Source organism: Canis lupus, chromosome 18 (genome assembly GCF_011100685.1).
Source record: "Canis lupus familiaris isolate Mischka breed German Shepherd chromosome 18, alternate assembly UU_Cfam_GSD_1.0, whole genome shotgun sequence".
Taxonomy (NCBI): Eukaryota; Metazoa; Chordata; class Mammalia; order Carnivora; family Canidae; genus Canis; species Canis lupus.
Genome location: NC_049239.1, coordinates 54,987,635 through 55,000,703, shown reverse-complemented (window position 1 = coordinate 55,000,703; position 13,069 = coordinate 54,987,635). Strand labels below are relative to the sequence as shown.

The window sequence follows — 13,069 nt, the reverse complement described above, 5'->3', positions numbered from 1 at the left end:
AGATTTTTTTTCTTCTTTTATTTATTTATTTTTTAATTTTTATTTATTTATGATAGTCACACAGAGAGAGAGAGGCAGAGACACAGGCAGAGGGAGAAACAGGCTCCATGCACCGGGAGCCCGACGTGAGATTCGATCCCAGGCCTCCAGGATCACGCTCTGGGCCAAAGGCAGGCGCCAAATCGCTGCGCCACCCAGGGATCCCATCTTCTTTTAAAAAAAAATATTAAATTTCAGTCGGTGAAGCCTCTGACTCTTGATTTTGGCTCAAGTCAGGGTCTCAGGGCCCTGAGATCAAGCGTTGGGCTCTGCAGTGGGTATGGAGCCTGCTTAAGATTCTCCCTCTCTCTCTCTCTCTCTCTCCCCCTGCCCCTCCCGCCTTCCCTACCCCCTCCCCTTTTTGTTAGTTTTTAAACTAACAAAAAATAAGGAGTGCTTCACAGATTTGCACGTCATCCTTGCACAGGGGCCATGCTAATCTTCTGTGTACTGAACAGACATTTTTCCAAAGAAGACATCCAGATGGCCAATAGACACATGAAAAGGTGCTCAGCATCACTCATCAGCAGGAAAATGCAAATCAAAACCACAATAAGATATCATCTCACACCCATCAGAATGGCTAAAATAAAAAACACAAGGACCAACAAGTGTTGGTAAGGATGTGGAGAAAAAGGAACCCCTTGTGCGCTGTTGGTGTGAATGCAAAAGGGTGCAGCCCCTGTGGAAGACAGTATGGAGGTTCCTCAAAAAGTTAAAAATAGAACCACCACATGATCCAGTGATCACTATTGGGTATTTACGCAAATAAAACAACATTAGTTTGCAAAGATATATGTATCCCTATGTTTATTGCAGCATTATTTGCAATCACAAAAAATAAATTGAGGCAGAAATAAGAAGAGTGTTTTTAATTGCACCAAACTGGGAACTTCTGTGTATTTTACCATAAACCCAGCACTGTGCCTGTCTACAAGCTTACTGGCACTCAGGTTTTGTCTGTTGTATTGCTCCTTTGTTCCCTAAGCAGAAGAAAAGATTGGTAAAATAAAAAGGACACCTATTTTAAGTATCTCTGAAAATCCCCCAAACCAATAAAGCCTAATGCTTCCTGGGTTATAGGCTGTTTTCAATCCACTCCCCACCCTTCATCATCTCTAAAATGGGTAGGGAATATCAGCTCTATTCTACAGATGAGGAAACTCGCTCAAGCCCTTCAAGTGAAGCAGAATATATACCATGTTCGTAATGGCCACTGATTACAGAAATTCAGGATTTGGTCTGTGTTTCAAATCACTTATAAAAGTGAGTGTGGCCAGGCTCCCACTGCACACGAGAGCAGGCCTGAGGGCTGTCATTCATTTGTTGGGCCAGTGTATCCTGCACACCCTCCATGTTCTGGTAAAGACTTGTGCAAAAAAGAAGATAGTTCTGCTTTGAGAAGTGAACTCAGATTGACCTCATGTATTGTGTATCCTCTGGTCTCCCACAATAATTAGAAAGGTAAACCACAAAGACAATAGCGGGAGAGGGGGGGACATTAGAAGCTGTAGCCCTTGGCATGCCCACAGGGAGATTTCTCAAGCCCTCTCAGGAGATCTTTCTTTTAGAGAAGTCTTTCCTGCGTTTGCAAAACCACTGACCCATATTTTCATCAGGCATCAACTCATCCACCCCTAATTCGCTTTTATAATATTTGTTTTTTTTTTCTTTTAAGATTTTATTTATTTATTCATGAGAGACACAGAGAAAGAGGCAGAGACAAAGGCAGAGGGAGAAGCAGGCTCCATGCAGGGAGCCCGATGTAGGACCCGATCCCAGGACTCCAGGATCACTCCCTGAGCCAAAGGCAGATGCTCAACCGCTGAGCCACACAGACGTCCCTGGGAAATAAGTCTTATGTGATGGAGCAAAAGGCACTTTTGATTACAAACAACAGAATTCCATACACATTCGCTTGAGACAAAAAATTTTAAATACAGTTACAGAGGTAGTCTCACAGTATCATATTTGTGTTCCAATCTGATATGAAACCCAATTGCACTTCCTACCCTGACAGTTCATGAGATGAAATGTAAATTGAGAAGGTATGGCCCAAAGCAATATATTCTTTTTTTTTTTCTTCACTTGCACAAACGTTTATTGAGCCTGGACCAGAATGAGGATACAACCATGAACCCGGCCTAGTCCCTCCCTCCCAGCCTGCAGTGCCCAGTCCAGCAACAGAACAGACAATAACCCCAAATCACAATCCATGTGAGAGGAATGAAGAGAGGCGGTTAGCACCCAGTGGAAGGACATCTCCCTCCCTCTGCGGCAGAGAAGCCATCATGCAGAAGATGATACTAGAGCTCACAAGGAATTGCTGGTGGGATTTGACCAGCTGAGCAAAGGAGGAAGCAACACAAGAGCACATGATGGTTTGGTTTGGGGGATCACAAATTTTTCAATGTGGCTAGTGACTCAGGGTCACTAAGGGAAATGACCAACTATGGGACTGGAGAGGTGGGATGTTTCAGACTTGTCTGAGGATTGTCCCCTGATAAATAAATACCAAACAGCCAGGTTCTCAGGAAGCACATGTTCTGCTCATATAACAGATCATACAATAAGAACACCTGAAAACAACAGCCCAGTTGTCTCTGTGGATTGTTAAAGTGTTTCCTTGCTAAAATCTTTCTCTCCAGGTCCACGCACAACTGAAACACTGCTCTGGGGCCCAATTTGGAAGCTGCACATCCCCCAAGCTCCTTTCCCGTGGACCTGGCATCCAAACCTTTTGAGTAAATTAGATTATCCCCATGCCAGATGGAGTCCTTCCTTATAAGGAATGACTACTCCACCTCAGGGCTTCTGTCCCTCTGAAATAACTGAACTCTATGCCGAGGATAAAAATAAATCCCGAAATCCCAACACAATCATTCAAAAACACTGTATCAACTTCGTTCCCTAAAAGCCCGGGAGTAGTGTTTCAGATGTGCATGCATGCTCCTTCAAAACACCTCCAGCCACTGTGGGTTTTAACATTTCCCTTCTAATGTAATAATTGTCAGGTTTGATCCGATCGGTAGTGAAATGAAATAGAGAGGCCAGGCAAAAGTTGGTCGAAACAGGCTTTTCATGGGACGCGCTCTCGGGGAGGGAGTGAGGGAGCGGGAAGTCGCGCGCAGGGGAGGGCAAGCCGGCCTTTTAAGGGGGGAGGGGAAGGGGTTGTGTGTCTGCAGGGGTGAAAGGTATTAGGCCTATTACTGGGGAAATTGGCCTGGGGCAGTAACTGCCCATGCCCTTAAATGGGGTCTGGGTTAAGTGTGGTTCAGGTTTCCTGCATAGGCCCAGTCTCCCCCTGATGACCTGTCCTGGCTGTGTGGGTGATGGGAGAGCTCTGAGGTGGGGGCAGCAAGGTGGGGGGTCAGCCGCGGTTTTGTTGGTGCCTCCCCATCTACCTTGGTCCCTGGCCCAACAATAATCAAAACAATTCTAATTTTTAATTAATTGTTTTGATTTCTATAAGCGTTATGCCTGGAACAGACTTTAGCCAAGAATATAATTTGACAAACTTAATTGAACACACGTTCATACACACTTCATACATAAATACATATATATGTTCCCTTTCGCTATTTTTTTTTTTTTTATGATAGTCACAGAGAGAGAGAGAGAGGGAGAGAGGCAGAGACACAGGCAGAGGGAGAAGCAGGCTCCATGCACCAGGAGCCCGATGTGGGATTCGATCCTGGGTCTCCAGGATCGCGCCCTGGGCCAAAGGCAGGCGCCAAACCGCTGCGCCACCCAGGGATCCCTTTCGCTATTTTTTATATTCCCCAAATGAATGAGACTATATAATGTTTGTCCTTCTCCGATTGACTTACTTCACTCAGCATAATACCCTCCAGTTCCATCCACGTCGAAGCAAATGGTGGGTATTTGTCATTTCTAATGGCTGAGGAATATTCCATTGTGTACATATAGACCACATCTTCTTTATCCATTCATCTTTCGATGGACACCGAGGCTCCTTCCATAGTTTGGCTATTGTGGCCATTGCTGCTAGAAACATCCGGGTGCAGGTGTCCCGGCGTTTCACTGCATCTGTATCTTTGGGGTAAATCCCCAGCAGTGCAATTACTGGGTCGTAGGGCAGGCCTATTTTTGACTCTTTGAGGGGATCCCTGGGTGGCACAGCGGTTTGGCGCCTGCCTTTGGCCCATGGCGTGATCCTGGAGACCCGGGATTGAATCCCACATCGGGCTCCTGGTGCATGGAGCCTGCTTCTCCCTCTGCCTGTGTCTCTGCCTCTCTCTCTCTCTCTGTGACTATCATAAATAAATAAAAATTTAAAAAATATATTTTTGACTCTTTGAGGAACCTCCACACAGTTTTCCAGAGTGGCTGCACCAGTTCACATTCCCACCAACAGAGCAAGAGGGTTCCCCTTTCTCTACATCCTCTCCAACATCTGTTGTTTCCTGTCTTGTTAATTTTCCCCATTCTCACTGGGGTGAGGTGGTATCTCATTGTGGTTTTGATTTGTATTTCCCCTATGGCCAGTGATGTGGAGCATTTTCTCATGTGCTTGTTGGCCATGTCTATGTCTTCCTCTGTGAGATTTCTGTTCATGTCTTTTGCCCATTTCATGATTAGATGGTTTGTTTCTTTGCTGTTGAGTTTAATAAGTTCTTTACAGATCTTGGATACTAGAGAAAAAACAAGAACCATATGATTCTCTCAATAGATGCAGAGAAAGCATTTGACGAAATAACAGCATCCAAAATAACAGCATCAAAACTCTTCAGAGTGGAGGGATAGAGGGAACATTCCTCAGCATCTTAAAAGCCATCTACGAAAAGCCCACAGCAAATATCATTCTCAATGGGGAAACACTGGAAGCCTTTCCCAAAGATCAGGAAATGACAGGGATGTCCACTCTCACCACTGCTATTCAACATAGTACTGGAAGTCCTAGCCTCAGCAATCAGACAACAAAAAGAAATAAAAGGCATTCAAATTGGCAAAGAAGAAGTCAAACTCTTCCTCTTCACCAATGACATGATACTGTACATAGAAAACCCAAAAGACTCCACCCCAAGATTGCTAGAACTCATACAGCAATTCGGCAGTGTGGCAGGATACAAAATCAATGTCCAGAAATCAGTGGCATTTCTGTACACTAACAATGAGACTGAGGAAAGAGAAATTAAGGAGTCAATCCCATTTACAATTGCACCCAAAAGCATGAGACGTAGGACTAAACCCAACCAAAGAAGTAAAGGATCTATACCCTAAAAGTTATAGAACACTTCTGAAAGAAAGTGGAAGGAAAGTGGAGGAAGACACAAAGAGATGGAAAGTGGAGGAAGACACAAAGAGATGGAAAAATATTCAAATGCTCATGGATTGGAACAATTAATATTGTGAAAATGTCAATGGTACCCAGGGCAATTTACACATTCAGTGCAATCCCTATCAAAATACCATAGACTTTCTTCAGAGAGTTGGAACAAATCATCCCTTAAGATTTGTCTGTTATCAGAAAAGACCCCGAATAGCCAGGGGAATATTGAAAAAGAAAACCAGGGGATCCCTGGGTGGCGCAGCAGTTTAGCGCCTGCCTTTGGCCCAGGGCGCGATCCCGGAAACCCGGGATCGAGTCCCACGTCGGGCTCCTGGTGCATGGAGCCTGTGTCTCTGCCTCTCTCTCTCTCTCTCTCTCACTGTGTGCCTATCATGAATAAATAAAATAAAAAAAAATTAAAATTAAAAAAAAGAAAAAGAAAAAGAAAAAGAAAACCAGAGCCAGGGGAATCACATGCCAGATTTCAGGTTGCACTACAAAGCTGTGGTCATCAAGACAGTGTGGAACTGGCACAAAAACAGACACATAGATCAATGGAACAGAATAGAGAACCCAGAAATGGGCCCTCAGCACTATGGTCAACTAATATTGGACAAAGCAGGAAAGACTATCCACTGGAAAAAGGCCAGTCTCTTCAATAAATGGTGCTGGGAAAATTGGACACCCACATGCAGAAGAATGAAACTAGACCACTCTCTTACACCATACACAAAGATAAAGTCAAAATGGATGAAAGATCTAAATGTGAGACAAGATTCCATCAAAATCCTAGAGGAGAACACAGGCAACACCCTTTTTGAACTTGGCCGCAGCAACTTCTTGCAAGATACATCTACGAAGGCAAGGGAAACCAAAGCAAAAATGAACTATTGGGACTTCAGATAAAAAGCTTCTGTACAGCAAAAGAAACAGTCAATAAAACTAAAAGACAACCTACAGAATGGGAGAAGATATTTGCAAATGACATATCAGATAAAGGGCTTTTATAATAATTGGTTGAGAACTTTGATCATCACTTTTTTTTTCCCTTTCAAATTATTTTTTGAATATATGACAAATTGAGAAAAAAGCACGTTTATCAAGCAGCCTCATTTCATGCTAATGAGGATCTGGAGGTGTTAGAAAGAATAAAAGACCCACCAGATTAGTTTTCCATAACTCCAGGCTAGGGGAGAACCATTATACCCAGGACTCAGTTCTCAAAGCTCTAAGCATTCAGATGGAAAAATAGATCGCATTTCAGGGGCTCCACAAACCTTTATTATATCAAGCCAAAGGCAGTAAAGACAACTTGTGCTACTGTCATCACAAGTCACCCAAGGGGGCAAGAACCCATTAGTGGTTTGATTACTCATTAACCAGCGTGGAGCCGGCGAGTCTACTGGTCAGTTCCCCAAGGACAACCAGGGCTCAGCTTGCCTGTGCTGTCCTCTGGCGCCCCCGAATGGGTACTTAGGGTTAATTGCATATAAGAGGTTAAAACTGCAGGGAGCCTGGGTGGCTCAGCGGTTGAGGGACTGCCTTTGGCTCAGGGCTTAGTCCTGGGGTCATGGGATTGAGTCCCACATCCGGCTTCCCTCTGGGAGCCTCCTTCTCCCTCTGCCTATATCTCTGTGTCTCTCATGAATAAATAAAATCTATTAAAAAGTAAATAATTACATCAACAATAGCCACTTTGTCTAATCCTATCCCTAAATGTCATTTTGTCATATTACTACATGACTTCCCAGTGTCTGCTACCTATACAGGTGATTCTGTATATATTTGCATATAATCCAGCTAAAACTGATCTGATTGAATTGTAAACAAAGGAGAAAAGAGACGCTGATTGTTGGAGTGCCTAATAAGAATATCGCTTATGTATTAAAAAACACAGTATGTAGCAGCAATTTAAAATGCTCAGTAAACTACAGTACAAGTGGATTTCTATGCTATATGGCAAACCAACATTCTCTTAATATCTCTATATCATAGTGACACATATAAGGAAGTTACTTGACCAATTATTTTACATATTGCCAGTTTATTTCTTTGATCCAGATTGACGATATCAACATAATTTATTCCTGAACTGATATTATATGTACTCAATGGCAATTTTTCTTTCAATTCTTCTGGTCCGCGCAGAGGAGGCTCTTTGTTGGTGCCTTCCTGACAACAGCTCGTAGCTGGCGTTTACATTCTTACCATACCAGTTAGATGCAGTGCTAAGGATTTATAGTAAATGTCAGCAGCTGGTGACATTTTTTCCCCCTTCCTCCCATCATTCACCTGCATGTACATACCTCGGGAAACCGAACTGACCCAGGGGGAGTGTTGCTATTAAGGCAACAGGACAAAGAAGCCTATTGTTCTTTCCGTGGTGATGAAAGTACTTAGGGAAATTTCCAGTTAATAAACTCTCGTTTGAAAGATAATCAGTACTTTTTCTTTAAAAATGTCTTTTCAGTAGCTCACTGGAAATAATGGGTTCTTATTTTCTTAATGTAGTTTTAAACTACATTTACTTTGAAGGAACTAAAGACTTTCTGCCTTGGTTTCTCTGCCAAGTTCATTTGCTCTCTCTTTAAAGTGACAGCTCACCAAAACTGGATACACAGATCAAAGTTTCACACAGAGGAGTCTACGGTGGCTCTAGAGGACTAGTCCCCAAAAGATGCTAGAACTAGTTGATATTTCAATAATTTTTATATTTTGAAGCATACCAAAAAAGTATAATGATACAACATTCATGTGTTGAGTTTTCAGCAGATATACTCAGTTATCTGCTGAACACTCAAAATAGTACAGATTCATTTGTAGCCCCAATTCAATCTTCCTTTCTTCTTGGAGGTAAAATGAAACCCAGGATAATAACTTGCAGATTCACGTGTGTATTTATACTTGTACAACTTGTATAGGTATCCAGAAACACAAATAGTATTGATTTGTGTGTTTTGAATTTTTCAAGAAATTGGTATCTTATTGTATCATTCTGAAGATCTTGCTGTTATTGATCAATATTGTGTTTAAGAATTATTCATGTCGGGGCAGCCCTGGTGGCGCCGGTTTGGCGCCGCCTGCAGCCTGGGGCGTGATCCTGGAGACCCGGGATCGAGTCCCACATCAGGCTCCCTGCATGGAGCCTGCTTCTCCCTCTGCCTGTGTCTCTGCCTCTCTCTCTCTGTGTCTATGAGTAAATAAATAAAATCTTTAAAAAAAAAAAAAAAAGAATTATTCATGTCAATGTATACACATGTCTCAACATACATATACGTATATATGTTAATATATAGTTGATCCAGTTTTTACTACTGAAAACTTCCTTGTGTAACTATGCTCATTTTATTTATCAATTCTCCTTATAACGAAATCGTGGTAAGTAAATCATTCATTTTTTCCTGATTAACACGTTTGAATTCTTTTTATATTCTGAACACTAATCCTTTGGTGATATGATTAGCAGATTATTTCTTTCAATTTGTGGCTTATCTTTTCATGAATGGTGCCTTTACAAATACAAGACTTTTACATTTCAAAGCCAAGTGTATCAATCTGTTTGTTTATGGTTTATCCATTTGACTCTTTTGAAATCCTTCTGTCTCCCAAGGTTAGCAGGTAGTTTTCTGTTTTTAAATAATTTTAAAGACTTGCTTTTTTTATATTTAGATGCTTCATTCCCTTTGGTTTTCTTTATGTAATTGGTACAATGTGGATGTCTCTTTGGATGTGTGAATTTCTAGCAGGGAACACAGTAGAGTAGTCTTGGGAGCTTTTTAACAAAAACGGTTTCTGGGCCTCATCCCAAACTGATGAAGTCTTCATCTTTAGGAGTGGTATTGAGGCATCAGGATTTTGCTTTATTTATTTATTTATTTTTAAAGATTTTATTTATCCATTCATGAGAGACACAGAGAAAGAGAGGCAGAGACACAGGCAGAGGGAGAGGAAGGCTCCATGCAGGGAGCCCGATGCAGGACTTGATCCTAGAACCCTGGGACCATGCCTTGAGCTGAAGGCCTGAAGGCCAACGCCCAACTACTGAGCCACCCAGGTGCCCCTAGGCATCAGGATTTTAAAAACACCTGCTCCCCCAGGTGGTTCCAACAGGCAATCAGGGCTGAGAACCTCTGCTCTGAGGTCTGAGAGTAGAATTGCTGGGGTTCATGTTATATCATTAGTTATAATGGATATTGCCAATGATCTGTAAAGTGACTGTAACTATTTGGGGTCCTTCCAGTAGGAGAGTTGCAGGTACTTTACATCTTTGAAAGCACATAGGTGCTATTATCCCAGTTAAGTGATATGGAAACCAACATGCAGAGAATTTAGGTGACTGGATTTGTCTAAACTCATATAGACTGCTCGAATATTCTCCACTGTTTCTGCCATCCTTCCCCTCAAATCACAGATATCACTCCTGTAGAATATGCTTTGCTCACTAGCATCACCAGACTAGGAACCCCCCAGTGGTATTTTTGGTTCTGTATCCCTTCATCTGGGTCTTATTCAGACTCTTTTTTTTTTATAAGCTTTTATTTATTTATTCATGAGACACACACACAGAGGCAGAGACATAGGCAGAGGGAGAAGCAGGCTCCCTGCAGGGAGTCTGATGCAGGACTTGACTGCAGGACCCCAGGATCACAACCTCAGGCGAAGGCGGATGCTCAACTACTGAGCCACCCAGGTGCTCCTTCTATTCAGACTCTAAATTCAGCCTCAGCTTGAAGAGAGAGGGTCACCATACAACTGACCTCTCCCTAAATTCTGGAGTCAGTCACTCCCCAGAGCCAAGGCTTTCAAAACACCTGGGAACACCGAACTAGGGGAGGCTGGATATTGACCAATGAGTTAATCTTCAAATGCCAATTGACAACCAGGAATTTGTCAAGTTTACAAAAATGTATGTATCCCTAACTATGGGCCAGGGAGCAGGCAGCAGGTTCTAAGGGTTTCAGAAGTAAGAGGCATGTCCTGCTCTTTGGAGATATTGAGACTCTGATGTAAATGAGACAAGGTTTACACAACTCACTTTTAATTATCAGTAGAGGGATGCCTGGGTGGCCTAGTTGGATAAGGCACCGACTCTTGATCTCAATTCAGGTCTTGATCTCAGGGTTGTGAGTTCAAGCCCTACATTGGGCTCCATGCTGGGCATGGAGCTTACTTAAAAAAAAAAAATTATCAGTAGAGATTTTTAAGTGATACTATTCTTAGAAAGTGATTCATGTGACCTAGATGTGTAGACTAAGTGATCTTGGAATTTCTTTCCCATTCTGTATCTTTAGGGATTTATGAGATAAGGAAGGCTTTGTGGCTGAAAACAAAACAAAATCTTCTCCCTAGTGATGGTCCACAGCCTCCAAGATGGTCCCCAGTGGATCTTGTCCTCTGACACTCACCCCTGTGTGTCATCTGCTCTACACTGAATAGGGCTGGCCTGTGTGTCCAGTTGGATGTCATGGACAAGATGTATGTGACTTCTGAATCTAGATCATAAAGAGCATCAAAGCTTCTGCTTGCTGCCTCTTGAACTGATTGCTCTGTGCCAGCTGCAGCTGTAAGGACACTGAAGCAGTCCTAGTGGGAGGTCCTTGTGTTGAGCAGTGAAAATTCCTGCCACCAGCATCAGTCAGCACTAACCTGCACAAGCCACCTGGGGAGCAGATCCCCAGCTCTAACCAGACTTCAGATCGACTGCACGTGTGGCCCACATCTGACCACAGCTCCACGAGAGACTTGGGGGCGGGTCTACCCAGCTAAGCGGCTTGCCCATCCCTGACCTACAGAAATTACATAAGATAATAAATGTTATTTTTTTAAGCTCTGGTGTACTTTGCAATGTGGCAAGAGACAATTAATACGATGGCTTTCATATAGATGTATATATGGAAGATGCACCTTACATATAGATGTAACAAGAAAACAATTCTAATTACTTAAAAGCTTTAAAATATGTTTATTATTCCTACAAACGCTGAAAGAGACAGAGAGTAAAATGAAAGTCTTAGAGAAAATGATTTATTTCTTTAGGTATGATGGGGATTGAATCACAGAGAAAAAGACGTCCCAGTTTTCAACACTTTGTGTCCAACACTCGCACTATTAGGTAGGTTATAACTATTTCAAAGGCAGTCTGGCAATTCGTGTATGGCTTTAGAGTATTAGGGTTTAGGTGCTACATACAGAGCATATATGTGATTTAGAAAAAAGCTTGCAACATTTTAAAGCCCTGAACAATACACCTGTGAGCATATTCTATGCACTCCTATCATTGTCAGTCTGTGTTTCCCACTTTATTTTTTTTTTAAGATTTTATTTATTCATGAGAGACACAGAGAGAGAGAGAGGCAGAGACACAGGCAGAGAGAGAAGCAGGCTCCATGCAGGGAGCCCGACGTGGGACTCGATCCCGGGTCTCCAGGATCACACCCTGGGCCGAAGGCGGTGCTAAACCGCTGAGCCACCCGGGCTACCCTGTTTCCCACTTTAATAAACAATCAAGACTGATTACTGGAGAAAGAGTCCACTTGTGGGCAAATTCCTGTTTGGTAGGCCTCCTCAGCTCCAAATGCAGAAAAGGGGGGCGGGGGGTTAAAATAAAAGAAAAAACAAAACAACAACAAAACGACCCCAAAGATGGTTTCCTATGGCTGCTGTAACAAATTACTGAAAACTGGGATCCCTCAGTGCATGGAGTCTGCTTCTCCCTCTGCCTGCTTGTGTCTCTGCCTCTATCTCTCTCTCTCTCTCTGTGTGACTATCATAAATAAATAAAAATTTAAAAAAATTACTGAAAACTTCATGGCTCAGAGCAACATAAGTTTATTATCTTGCAGTTCTGGAGGTCAGAAGTCCATACTAGGTCTTACTAAGTTAAAACTCCAGGTGTTATCAGGCCCGCATCCATTCTAAAGCCTTTAGGGGAGACTGTTTCCTTGCAACATCTAGAGGCTGCCTGCCTGCCTTGGCTCATGGCCCCTCTCTATGCCTTCAAAGCCAGCAGTGCAGCAGCATCAGACTTCTGTCTCTGCTGTTTCTTTCTTTATTTTTAAAAAAGATTTTATTTATTTACTCATGAGATACTCAGAGAAAGAGGCAGATACAGGCAGAGGGAGCAGCAGGCTCCATGCATGGAGCCTGATGCAGAACTTGATCCCAGGACTCTGAGATCACGACCTGAGCCAAAGGCAGATGCTCAACCACTGAGCCACCCAGGTGCCCCTGCCTCTAATGTCTCCAAGGTCACATCTCCTCCTGTGACTCTCTTGTCTCCCTCTTTCCTTTATAAGGGCCCCTGTGGTCACATCAGCCCACCCAGAGAATCCAAGAGTATCTCCCCATCTCAAAATCCTGAACCCATCCCATTGCAAACTCCCTGTTGCTATGTAAGGTAACTAGAACATGGATGTCCATCTCAGGGGGCTCTTATTATGCCGACCCCAGGTGGCCTCAGAACCATGATGAGAAGCAGAATGGAAATGCACTGGGGTAAGTGGGTTTCAGAGCTCCAGGCCCAGAGAGTCCATGGAAGCCCCCATTTTCATTCCTGGGTGGTCATGGGAACTAAAGGTCTCTAATTAGACACAGCGGGATCCTTGCTTGAAGTCGTGGTCTGGGCCAAGGCAGGCCAGGAGCTGAACTTCATTGCTGCTGAACACTGGGCTAAGGTGTATAAGCTGCAAGTCCAGAGAAGTGGTAGGACCAGGGTTCATCCACTGGCTCCATGCCTGG

General features: G+C 43.1%; 1 pseudogene; it reads right to left on the bottom strand.

The window, feature by feature from the left end:
- Positions 1 to 421: 421 nt before the first annotated feature.
- Positions 422 to 516, bottom strand: LOC119864343 (annotated as a pseudogene).
- Positions 517 to 13,069: the final 12,553 nt, after the last annotated feature.